This window comes from Dromaius novaehollandiae, chromosome 1 (assembly GCF_036370855.1).
Source record: "Dromaius novaehollandiae isolate bDroNov1 chromosome 1, bDroNov1.hap1, whole genome shotgun sequence".
Lineage (NCBI taxonomy): Eukaryota > Metazoa > Chordata > Aves > Casuariiformes > Dromaiidae > Dromaius > Dromaius novaehollandiae.
Genome location: NC_088098.1, coordinates 88,391,480 through 88,404,498, shown reverse-complemented (window position 1 = coordinate 88,404,498; position 13,019 = coordinate 88,391,480). Strand labels below are relative to the sequence as shown.

The 13,019-nt window shown below is 38.6% G+C and overlaps 1 protein-coding gene across 1 annotated transcript in view; it reads right to left on the bottom strand.

Annotated features, from left to right (window-relative positions):
- Positions 1 to 13,019, bottom strand: part of MAN1A2 (mannosidase alpha class 1A member 2) — a 155,008-nt gene that overhangs the window by 33,209 nt on the left and 108,780 nt on the right. The gene's annotated exons all lie outside the window — the stretch shown is intronic.

Sequence of the window (13,019 nt, the reverse complement as noted above, 5' to 3'; positions counted from 1 at the left end):
TACAGCCCCCAAAACACTGGCACCAGAACAATTAGAGTCTGCTGAATCTAGGCAAAGAAAATGTTTAAGATCAGCTCTGTGACAATGTCCAGAAATTCACTGCCCCAAGCATGGTTGCTTGTAGCCATGAAACTTCCTTTTTTTTTGTGGTGGAAAAAAGGTATGATACTTCCTTTTTCAGGGTTCCTCAAAAAAGTGGTATTATCCATAGGCTTTCTGGGACGAAGGTGTAAAAGGGAGCGTAGCTCTTCTTTTGTTCTTTCTTCCTCCAAACATTGTCCTCCCTGATCAGGTCTCTCTCTCTCTCTATAAACTTGAGTAGAAAGTTAGACCTGGTAGATGGTACTACCCTAACTCTTCTAGCTGTCCCTTGTTTCTTCTGCTACTCACCAAAGGATTTCTAAACACAGAGCAGGAGCAGACAGAAAGCCTTTAGCTTTCCCCTTTGTTTCCAGGTTGCAAATTTGGAGGAAATAACCTCATATCCTTTTCTTACACCCCAGGATCTCTTAGACAGCCTCGCCAAACCCAGCTATTCAGCGATTTAAGTCCCTGTAAAGAGCTTTCATATGCCTTCTAGTTCTGAACTGTAAGAGGGCACTCGGGTCTTGAGTCATTTTCTCGTGCAACTGCAAGAGCTAGAAATTACTCTTTCAATGAACAATTACATTCTCACATAAACACAAGAACTAAGAGTCCATGGTTTTCAGAACAGAACAAAAAACAAATCATCACAAGACTTTTAAGTTACAACTCATGTCAACACTACTTAGGGTCTTCACAACAGATACAGTTTAAACCTTTTTCTGTTAAGCTGCTGCCTCCTCCCTAACTGAGTTCTGTCACTTCAGATGGAGACTGCTGTCAGCGCTACTCCTCTGCCAGAATCCCTTCACAGGTACATCCAGTTCCCAGCCACCATGGGGTTGCTGAGCATCTCCGAGCAGCATGCTTGCAGCAGCTCCAGCTGGCTTCAGGGCATAAAAGAGCAGGAGGATGAGTGGAAAAGGTTCATTTCTTAAAATAAGAAGGCCATGTTCCAGGTGAGTTTCCAAAGTCAATTATTGGAGAGACTGTTTCTCTTCTGCTTCTTCAGACAGTCATTTGAGAACTGCATTTCTCACCTGTCAGCAGCTCTTCTCCTCCCCCACATTCCTTTCTGTTTTAGATGCAAGTACAGGGAAAAAAGGAACTAGTAGCAGTGGGACACACAGGACTCAGCCATTTTCTTGCTAGCCTTTTCTGCACCTTCATGTGTTTAGAGAGCAGAGCAGTGCAAGCCTTTCAGAGGTGCATATTCTCCTCCCACTCAGCAAGCGAGAAGCAAATATGGTAGGGCTTGAGGGCTTCTGAGGGCCTTACAGCTCTTCACTGGTTTTTTTTTTCCCCCCCCCCCATTCCCCATGCCTTCTTCCAGCTCTTGAACCACTGGGAGTTTTCATGGCTCCTCATTCATTAAACACCAGACTCCACCACTCTTCAGCTGTTACCCTCGACAGACAGAGCAGAGGGTAGACACACCAGGGCAAACTGATTCTGTTCCTTCTCTTCAGTAGCAGAAAAGGGAGAGATGAAACATTTTTGGTGGTCACACATGATGGGGGAAGACAGACATCATTGACTTAGAGATCATTCACACAGGAAGGAAGCAGTATTTCAAGGGACCTTAGTGCATTCATGCTCTGATCCAGATGCATCTATCTTTATTTCCCTGACTACTTTGCCATGTCTACAAGAAATATCAGAAAGAAGTTGGGCCATAATGGGGTGACAGCATCAGCTGAACTGAGGTTTAAGCATGGCAAATTTTCCAACTTCTGCAGCTGCATTAACTGCATCTCTGGCAGTATCTTCTTCAGGTATTCGACTAAGGCCAGGAGGTATTGCTAAAGCAGAATTTGTTGCATTCTGTGTAAGGACTATAACTAGAAATAATTGAAAATGTAAACACTTTTTATCAAAGTCCTGCAAGTTGTCATAACTTGCTCTCACCTAGAGTGGAAATACCAAACAAATGGTTTTTTAAGATTCCTTAACAAACACGTAATTGAGATGTCTGGTGAAAACTGTACCTTTGGGTCCTTGCACACCATTCTCTCCTATAAACATAGCTCCCCGCCCAAACTCGTCCCAATAAGGTCCACAGTGCTTATCACTTTCTCCCACTATTCGAACCACAGCTCTGATAGATTCAGAGATTTAATTTAGCTCAATTCAAAATGTTTTGCTTATATTTTTCTCAAACAAAATATTTCAAACCCTTGCCCTAACCTTGCACAGCAATCCAGAGAACTAAAAAAAAATCTCATGACTCGAATTACCGAGTTTACATATGGGTCTTGGTACTGGGTACTCTTCAGCAGATAGCTCTGAGGCAATCAAGCATTATATTCAAAAAGTTCGTAAGTATTCTGCCAATTTAAAAACGGATTTAATTTTTCACATATTTGGTTTGCAAGTATTACTTAACCAGCCCTATATCAGTAAAAAGGTTTTACTGTGAAAAAGTATTTCTCAGTGAATTCCTGAAGTAAAATTCTTTCCAGATAAAGACAAATATAGCAAAGAGAACAGAAGGATAAGGGCATATCAAATATGGCAGAAGCCACATAGTCTATCCAGTGACAGGTATACAGTTTTAGAACACTCATTCTTTCCAACAGAAGACAAATTAAGACTTTTTTCATTCCCCATTTTTTTATTTAGACGCATATGATTTTTTTTCAAACGTAAAAGGATTCCAGTCAGCTTGAGAAGTCATGTTTTAAATTAAAAAGCACATTACCTGCAGTTAAAAACAACACTTTCAACTATTGAAAGTAAAATAATTTGCAAAAACACTGTATTTTTTTCCGGTTTGTTACACACTTGAAAGCACATTGTGTGCAAACCTGTACAGTCGGTCTGTTCATAGGTTTGTTCCTTACTGAAAAGAGCCAAATAAAATCTTAATAGGACAAAGATGTTTATAGTTTATATCAATATTTTTGCTCAAATACTTCAAAAGATTAAAATCCTGTTAAATACTGACATTTTTCTTCTTAACAAACAGCACACCATTGAAAAAAATATCATTTAATTTCACAGCAATTTTTGAATGAACTTTTTGTTTATTGATGAAAGCAGCCGTGTACTTAGTCAAATTATATTTGTGTCATAACTAATAATTCAATAATCATATTCACCTCTTTTTCACAGTCTGCAGGAGGGAGATCTTCTTTTAAATTCTATCATCATCATTATCTAAAAGACTTCTAAAGCTAGTTTTCACTCCAAATGATTTTTTCCTATTAGCAATCAATTAGCTCACGGCTGAAATGCTGCTTCCTCTGAAGAGGACCATGACAACTGTGTAACAGCAAACCATAGTAACACACAGTAGATCAGAACAGAAATCAAGCAAGTACGTGGTACCTCACTGAAATGACAACGAATCTCAGCCTGAGACAGGAGAGAGAGTCTGTGGCTCCTGGTGATTTGTTCTTTGTAAGTGGGATTGTTTCTTTACAAATCTGGACAAATAAACTTGTTTTTTTCTCAGCTAGCTCTTCAGGGCCCAGATGGCAGCGTTCCCACTCCTCAGTTACAGCTGAGGTGTGGTAGCTCTTCTATTTCGGGACTAATTTGGGGGACGGCAGCCTCAGTCTGAAGTAGATAACACAGGTCTTCAGCATTCTGATAGTTCATTCTCCTTTCTCATACCTAGATGTACCAAAAAGCTCCAAATACTTCCTTCCCAACAAGCCCGTTTCTAAGTGAGTAGCAGCGGTTCCCAAGTACACAGTTATGACTGCAAACTGCACTTTAAAAACCTGTGTCACCTCCTTCTGTTTACAGGGAAACTTTGGTTCAGTAAGCGATAAAATATTTTGCACAACTTAAGGACCCCTGAAGATAACATTAATAATAAAACCTATTCTAATGAAAGTCTACTTGCTCTCTAGAGGAAACTTAAGGTGCGGAAATTATTTTTAAACAGATGGCCTTAAGTAGTTAACAGCAGCTTAATGAGGCAAATTAAAAACAGCTCATGATTTGTTAAACCTCTCTGCTTTGTTCCTTAATTGTACAATTGTCATTTCTTGGCAATGAGCAGGGATAAAGAAAGAAGCCAAGCATTGTTTTAAAAACAACACATTGCATCAGAGCTGATACTGCAGTCAGACATCAGATCTGACAGTGAGCCACTGGCACTTCCTAACCCTATTTCACATGCTCCTATAATTTCTTCGCATCCAACCAGTTTGTATATACGTACACTAAACATCTGTTTGTGCTAACATCTTAAAGCACTCATTTTTTTCAACAGAAACAACATTTTCAACTGCTCTATAGAAGACTGGGAGGGAAAGCAAGCAACTATTGCTTCAAATAGAAAAACAATCTCACCTGTGTGCTAGTTTAGAGGGTGACGTTTTTCATGGATAAAGAAAAAACACATTTCTTTTGCGTATGTAGTTGCTTCATTGTGCAAAAGTGTATAGCATAGTATATAGTGTGTTTATAGTATATAAAATTTCTTTCTTCCCCTGCAGCTTCAGCAGAGCTTCACACAACTCCTGATTTGAGGCTGTGGTTACAGCATAAAATTTGTGTTTGTGCTGTACGCATAAACACAGGTAAGTAGTGCAAAGCTGTCAAATCATTTCCTGCCACATTCTGTAGTTGATAAGCTTCACTTATAAAATACCTTCTAATCTTAAAGGTATGATGCTTGGCTTTTTAAACCCCAAGAACAATCTACAGCAACCTACTTCAAAATAGTCCGAAATCAATGTAAACTGTGTATCAAAGTTTATATCACTGCTATTTTATGAGAGATCACTACTGAGTTTGAGAAGCCAATGAAAAGCTGCCATATAAAATAAAGTATATTGTATTTCTCTCTGAAAAAGACTAGCAAGGTATTTTTCCTCTTCAGCATACATTTGGTGGTCTTCTCCTTCACACACAAATTCTGCATGCTGGAATGCTAAGACATGAAACAGTCTACTTGGAACCTGAGCATTGAGCAGAACCTTGTTCAAAAATACGACTAACGGAAGACCTCCTGTACTAGCGACAGGGGTGTTTTTAGTGTCAGTGTCCTTAAAGGAGTAATCATCTGCTTCCCCAATATCTACTACCATTCTGCTAAAATTTCTTTAAAGGGAAACTACAGAGAAGCGAGGAAAACTAGTTTAAAAGAATCTAAAAGGATCAGCTACATGAATTATGTCTTTGTAGGTATCAGAGAGCCAATTTAAAGATACCTAGTGGACGCCCAAGATATCCACACAGTAAATACATAGTTTGTAAGTGTACTACCTATCAAATAAAGATCAGGAAAAGAGTAAAAAGCAGCAAGAAATGGATAAAGAAAATAAGGAAGATTATTATAAACAGGAAAGCATCTTTCAAAAAGCCCTGATGTGGCCAAATTAGGATAAATAGGATGATAAATTCCGGGAGGTTTGATATAAAGCACAATAAGGCAGCCCAAGCAAGTTTAAGGAACAATTTGTGAACAGCATAAAAATCTGGACAACCTTTGAAAATAGGATGTCTCAGGTTAGAAAACTGGAAAGGACAGCAGATAAAGTACAAAAGGAGCATACAGAGAAATAACACCATAGAAGAAAAGCAAAATGAATTTTTTGTGCATCCCTGCCTGCTGCTGAGACTGGGGACATTCTCATGCCAGAATCTTTCCTTATGCGAGACAAAGTATATGTCTCAAACTGAGGTGCAAAACATGAGGTTGTAGAACAGTGAAAACAAGAAACAATAAAAAAATCAGGGTCAGACAGCATTCGCCCCCTCCCTTCCCCCACCCCTTCCCTAAAAAAAAAAAGGAATTGCTGAACTGTGGTGTGTGAAGAGACCCAGGTGTTTCAAGAAAGCTGGAAATTCAGACCATAAACCTGATATGTGTAACAGAGAAAATCAGTAAAAAATATGTTAAGGACAGTATCCAGCGGATACATGGATAAAAACAACAGATAGATGAAGTCAGGAGGACTTTTATAAAGAGAAGTCACATCTCAGAAATCCACTGAAGTTCTCCAAGGAACTCAAACTTGTGGTGAACAGAGATCTGGACAACACAGCCTATTTGAACTTCCAAGAGGTAACATGTTTTTTTCACTGAGAGTCATGAAGAAACTGAACTGTGGCATAAAAGGAGGGAAGATCTTCACATAGATTTCAAAAACTTGTTAAAAGAACCAGTGAGTCAGTTTTCACAGGGGAATTCAGCCATGGTGAAGTCTCACAGAGATGTGTGCTGCACACTGTCCAATGTATTCATAAACAACCAGCAAAAAAGGTGCATAGTGAAAGCCAAAGCCCACCAGGATGTGGGGGTCACAAGAAGGGCTTTTACAGGTGTATCCACAGAGAAAGGAAGACTAGAGAAAATTTGAGCCCGCTGCTCAATGGGGTAGGAGACCCAGTCACAGGAGACATGGAAAACACTGAGGCACTCAATACCTTTGTCACCTCAGTCTTTACTGGTGAGACTTGCCTTCAGTAATCCCAGGCCCCTGAGACTGGTGGGAAAGTCTGGAGCAATGAAGACTTACCCTCAGTAGAGAAGGATCAGCTGGCCAATGTCACTGCAAGGCCACTCTTGATTATCTTTGAAAGGTCATGTTGATTGGGGGAGGGCTCCCGAGGACTCAAAGAGAGCAAATGTCACTCCTGGCTTCAAAAAGGGCAAGAAGGAGGATCCTGGGAACTACAGATCGGTCAGCCTCCCCTCGATCCCTGTGAAGGTGATGGTGCAACTAATCCTGGATACTATTTTGAGACACACGAAGCACAGGAAGGTGCTTGGGAGAAGTCAGCATGGATTTATGAAAGGGAAAATCATGCCTAGGTGATTGGTCATAGCCTTCTATGATGAAATGACTCTGTGGATGAGGGGAGAGCAGTGGATGTTGTACTTCAGCGAGGTTTTCAACACTATCTCCCATAACATCTTCATAGACAAACCAATGAAGTACGGGCTAGATAAATGGCCAGTGAGGTGGACTGAAAACCGGCTGAATTGCCAGGCTCAAAGAGTTGTGATCAGCAGCAAAAAGTCCAGCTGGAGGCCAGTCACTAGTGGTATTCCCCAGGGGTTGATACTGTGTCTAATACTGTTTAAAATCTTCGTTCTAATACTGTTTAAAATCTTCGTTAATGACCTGGATGATGGGGCAGATGGGCACCCTCAGCCAGTTTGCTGATACAAAATGATACAAAACTGAGAGGATGGTTGATACACCAGATAGGTGTACTGATATTCAGAGGCACCTTAGCAAGCTGGAGAAATAGACAGACAGAACAAAATCATAAAAGATATTCAATGTTGATGCACACAGGAAAAAGAAATCCAATTTTACATATTCAATGCTGAGCATTTTTCTTAAAGCTACATATTTTTACCCCAACATCTCCTTTTTGAGAGGTTATAACTCAGAAAATATCACTTCAGTGCTACACTATGGTCAAAAAAATCAAACAGAATATTTGGAATCATTTAGAAAGAGAGAAACCACAGAAGAAAAATACGAGCCAATCCTGTGTCCATCCTCATCTTTAATAGTAGCTGCAATTCTAGTCTACCTTCTCAAAAAAAAAAAAAATTCATGAACTGTAGCAAGCCTTGAAAGGGTACAGAGACTAGCAGGAAGATGATCAGATTTACATAACACAGTCGCTTGAAAAACAATTAAACTGACTAGGATTCTTTGGCCTGGAAAAGTGGCAACAGAGTTGAGAGAGCTTATGATACCTCATGAGATATGATGTAAAAAATAATGAATGTTCATGCAAAAGCAAGTGAGAAAGACTTTTCACAGTCTGTCTCAGAAAACAAACAAACAAAAAAGAGCTAGCAGAATCAAAATACCCCAAAAGAAAGCATTTCTCCGTTCCATGCACAGGAAAGCTATGGAACTCCTTACCACAGGACTTTATGACTGAAAAAAAATTTTTATTTGATCCAAAAGCAATTAGAGTTGTTCATGGAAAAAATCCATCCAGGACTGTTTAATGGTAGGCATAGCCTAAATGGGGAGAGAAAAAACAGGTCGGCGTGCTCCCACTGTAGGCCAATGTATCTGACAATGCCAACCAATTCATCTATCCCTATGCGATTCCAAGATCTATAGCAAAGTAACTAAGTACACTGCTGATAACACGTTTATTTGCTCACAAATTTTTGAGGGTTAGCATCAACATCTGCTGGTCTGGGTATCATAGAAAGCAGGCTAATGGAATGAATATAAGAGTAAGTTTTACATTTTGCACTCACGCTCTCCCTGAAAGGTCTCTCCAAGTTTGTCAGAAGGGAAAAAAGGTTCAGAGTGGAGGGTATGAGTGTAAGCAGGGATTTCTCTACTCACCTTCTACTCTCTTTATCAAACATTAAAGACAGGCAAAGCCGGAGCAATTGCAGAAGTGGCAGAGAGAAAACAGGGTGTTCATCTTAATATAACTGTCTGGTTTGAATGAAGAGGCCATGAAGAGGTCACGAAAAACTACTTGGTAAAAAAAGTCCATAGGTCTCCTGAAAAGTAAATGGAGGATCGCTTCCTGAAAAGTAAATGGAGGATCGCTATATCTTTCCTGACATGCCTTTTCACTATTTATCTCAGAGTAGCAAATCCTGTCAGCTACCACTCAGGCTGCCCTGCAGCACAAGTGGTGACAACTTCTTTATCCTACACTCTTGACAGAGACACATGAATGTGTCAATACAGAAAAGGTTAAGTGAGAAAACCTGATCTAAGCTCAGATGAAATTCAAAGTGAAGATAAGGTCAAGGACAGGTTTCGTCATGAGGACGGCGCATTAGAGAAGTGGCAAAGAACCACAGTGGGATGGTGCAGGGGCGAAAAGGATTAGAAGGCCATGTGAGGCAGACAGAGATAAGGCACTGAGCATTAAAGACATGAGAGCCATTTCAAGAACAGGTATGAAATAAATGCAGAAGGTAACCTCTCTCATTAAATTTCCCAATTCATAAATAAAATGAAAGGTTGATAAGTTAAGAGCGGAGAGAAAAAAGTAAACAAAAATAATGAAAGCTCCTATGGATGCATGTTCAGTTATGCATATCAGAGGCGGCTAGAAATTCAAAGAGCATCATGATTTTAGCTCATGGTAGAGACAGTATTTTCACAAAAAGGCACCTTGGTGATTAACTACAACCAACTCCTACAATGTGAGAAAGAAGGGACTATGACTGAAACAGAGGAACTTATACAGAAGCAAAGAGAACATGGTTGCTAATATCTATGAAGAAGGCTTACCTAACTCTACAGCCCTAACTTTGAGTAAGCTGTCACCAAGAATCTCCAGCTCTCAGGAAAAGACTGTTGATCATTGGCTTCTCTTCAATAAAGTTGGAACAAATAACTACTCTAAAATAATTGAGAATAGAGAGAATCATTATACTAAAATGATGAAGCACTAAGTCTTTGAACACTGCAGATATATGCAGTATTTAGTATTTAAAACGTTTATTTGAATGATAGCTTAAATAATGCTAACAATTTAAAGGACTGGGCAGTTAAAAAAAAAAAAAAAACTGCTGTAGAAATAACCACCCAGTAAGAATTGTCACCATTTTGTTATCTTCTAACTCAACAGAGCCTCCAAAATTAAACATAAAGGCTTATTAATGATAACCACAAAACTTAAAAATTCTTGAATTTATGACTATTATCACGAATTTCCTGGTAATTTCCAGCCTGTCGGATATAACTGCTCAGTTCAAGATCCCCCTAATCTCACAATTCTACAGCCTTAAAATTTTCTAGAAGGAAAAAAAAAAATCAGTCTCTGGTTTTTTTAAAAGTATCACTAGTAATGGTGGCATGGGAAATTTTTTCATTTTTGATCCAATGGACAGATTTCTACAGGTGAATTCCATTTCTAGACATACTTACATATATACTACCACATTCAAAAAATGCTCTCTCTGATACTTCCAAGAAGGCATTGGCCTTGGCAAATTTGAATCATCTTAATCTTAAATGATTAAAGTAGTTAAAAATTTGATCTGAAGACATGGTGACACATAAAGGTACATTCACCTTTATAATACTATTAAGAACTTTTTTCCTGGGGATATGGGGATGGGGTAAGTAGTATTAAGTCAGTTTCGGAGGACTGTATCAAAATCAGATCTCATTATTCTTTTCTATGAACTAATTATGCAAGCTGGTAAACAATCCTTGTGATTTCTTGTTCATATGAGATCTGTCTGCGGTGCCAGACGTGCAATGAATGATAAGAAAAGCCTGTATTTTGGAAGAGCTTCAGACTGCCACCCAAGCAAATTACACTAAATCAGAGTTTACATGCAATGAAAGTAATTAAATGATTATTAAAATATGCATTTTAAAAACACACTTTAAAAAAATTGCAGTGAATACTGAATTTTGTAATCACTCATACCTCTAACTTCCTGAATGTGTGTGGCATACTCTGAATTCCTCCCTGAGAAACTAACCTCACACTGGGGGGTTAGCACTGGGGCTACCAAAGAGCAACACACAGCAAAAACAGAAGACGGCAAACCATCTACACAATGAGTTTGCAATTACAGAGTAAACTGAGGGTGCTAGTCTCCAAAAACCTAGCAATTAGATGGAGTAACTGGTACACTATATCTTACTTCTTTGTTTATGATATCCTGTGCTGTTTCTGAATGCATACAAGAATATAAAAGGAACAGTGCAACCAAGCAAATATAAACGGTCCCTCAAAAATACACAGTATACAGATACAACTGAGGTTGCTAATCCAGTGTTTAGAGGTTCCTCTGGACTCCCAGAGCTATGAATTTCCGAAAGATTATCAATAAACCAGCACATCACAAGAGCGGTGCTTTTTTCCTCCAGCTTAACCGTCACAGAGATCTTTTACCAGTTCCAGAGAGGATCATTATAATCTATGGCTGCACATGTACTCAGTTTTTACTCACAGGGAACCTAAACACTCTTTGTCAGAGGCAGCACTGCCTTCCAAATGCAATTCAAGGCTTATTTATTTGCTCAGCCTCAAAGAATGTGTGTCTATCTTGGAAGAGGAGTTGCTTTTTCAGGACCTCTAGTTTGTCTCTGAATGATAAACCTAGGTCAGAAAAAAAACCAAACTAATCTGCATACCAGCACATAGGCAAAATATTGATCAAAACTTAAGGAATTAGAAAAAATAATAAACAGCCATATTAAGTTTTCAGCAAAAATCTTCAGCAATCAAAAATGTTAGAAATGATTTGGACTGTGGTGTCTCATTTACAAAAGAAACATAAAACATCAAACTGTGATACTACAGCAGATGATACCTTTATTCCAGTAAACTATTTTACTATATCTCAGCCCCAAATGCTTCCCTGTTAGAGATAACTTTCCTGCTATTGATTACAGTCGTAATATCAGTTCATACACAATCAAACTTTAGATGTCTTAAAATGGGTATCCAAACTTAGGGGACTTTTTAAAATTTAACTTCTGCTTCAGTCTCATTTTGTAAAATACAGGTAATAATATCTCCTAATTTCATAGAAGTGTTAAAATAAATTCATTAGAGTTACGAAGCACTCAAATATTCTACAAATGAGCATCATGGAAAGCCTGATTAAAAAAAAAACCTTGCTATGTAAGGTGAAAATTCAGTAATGTGCAGCTTACACTTTATTTACTGCACATTGAATGACAAGGATAAAACAAAATACTGAGTAGAAGTACATTTAGTGTGCACAGTCTATCTTGCTAAAAAGCAATGAGGTAAAATAAGATTATATCAGTACATATGCATACGCAGTTAGAGCTGAGAATCAACTATAACGACCGTATTTTTCTCTCATGAATTTGCAACTATAACACTGGTTTAGGATTTTTAAGTACAGGCAGGTTGCATACATTAAGTTAAGGACCAATCAAGCAAAAAGTTGGAAAACTGGAAAAAAAAATACATAGAAGAATATACATCTTAGAACCATATAAATAAATATTAATTATGACGCTAAAGCAAAGAAAGACTAACTTCAATCTTAAAACCAAGACAAAAAGCTACTGATTCACTTCAACCAACAGAAGAGTAGTGCAGAACTACCTTGTAACAAAAGAATGAAGTAGTAAAAAGGGAGGCTGATCTTCCTTAAGCACCATAAACGCTCTTCCTTTGACAAACTGCTATTATAATACTAGAGCAAAGGAGCTCAAGAGGAGAAAAGGTAAGGGACTGGGAGGGAGTAGTGAAGTGATTAAGTTAATATTAACTTCTATTAAGAAATCCACACCCCTTCACCGTTAGTTTTTCCAGATACCAGCTGGCCTTACACAATGCACAATCTGCAGGAGCTCTTTTCTGCTGTGCAGGAAACTTGCTTTTCTGTTTGCCTTCAGAGTGGCTCTAATTAAATTGCAGTTCAATCTTTACTTCATGTAGTTGGGCTTAGTGGCCTTCAACTGCTCTAAATAGGTGCAAGCTCCCTTTCTAATCCTTTAATCCAGAAAGCTGAAGCCCTGGAAATTGCAGCTGCTGCAATTCACAGTGGAAATTCAACCTAAGGATGCCATAAACCATAGTAGATAGTTTAAAAGTACAAATGCTTGTAAATTAACTCAAGCAGAGGCAGCCGTGATAAAAGGAGTTGCAGATACAATTTTTAGTCAGGTATGAATCGTTTAGCACTAAGGAACATGTTACCAACAAGAGAATTTTTCTGAAAACATGCAGGTTGTCACATTAAATTAAAAGATGCAATTAAAAGAGCATTTAAAGTTGCAAAGCCAAGCATTCAGAAGTTGGGAGATAGCTGAACGGACATCCCTTCCACTTCAAACGCCTGGTGCCACAACAGATTCAAGGAACAAGAAAAGCCCAGGTCAGCTCCTCTCAACCTGAGGGCTGTGCATGCTCAGCACATACATCTCAGGGGAACTTAGCAGCTGAACTCTAGCAGTTCCCTGAGGAGAAAGTAGACCTAATATTTTTCAAAGGCTTGAACAAATATGGATGTTTTTCTCCTCAGG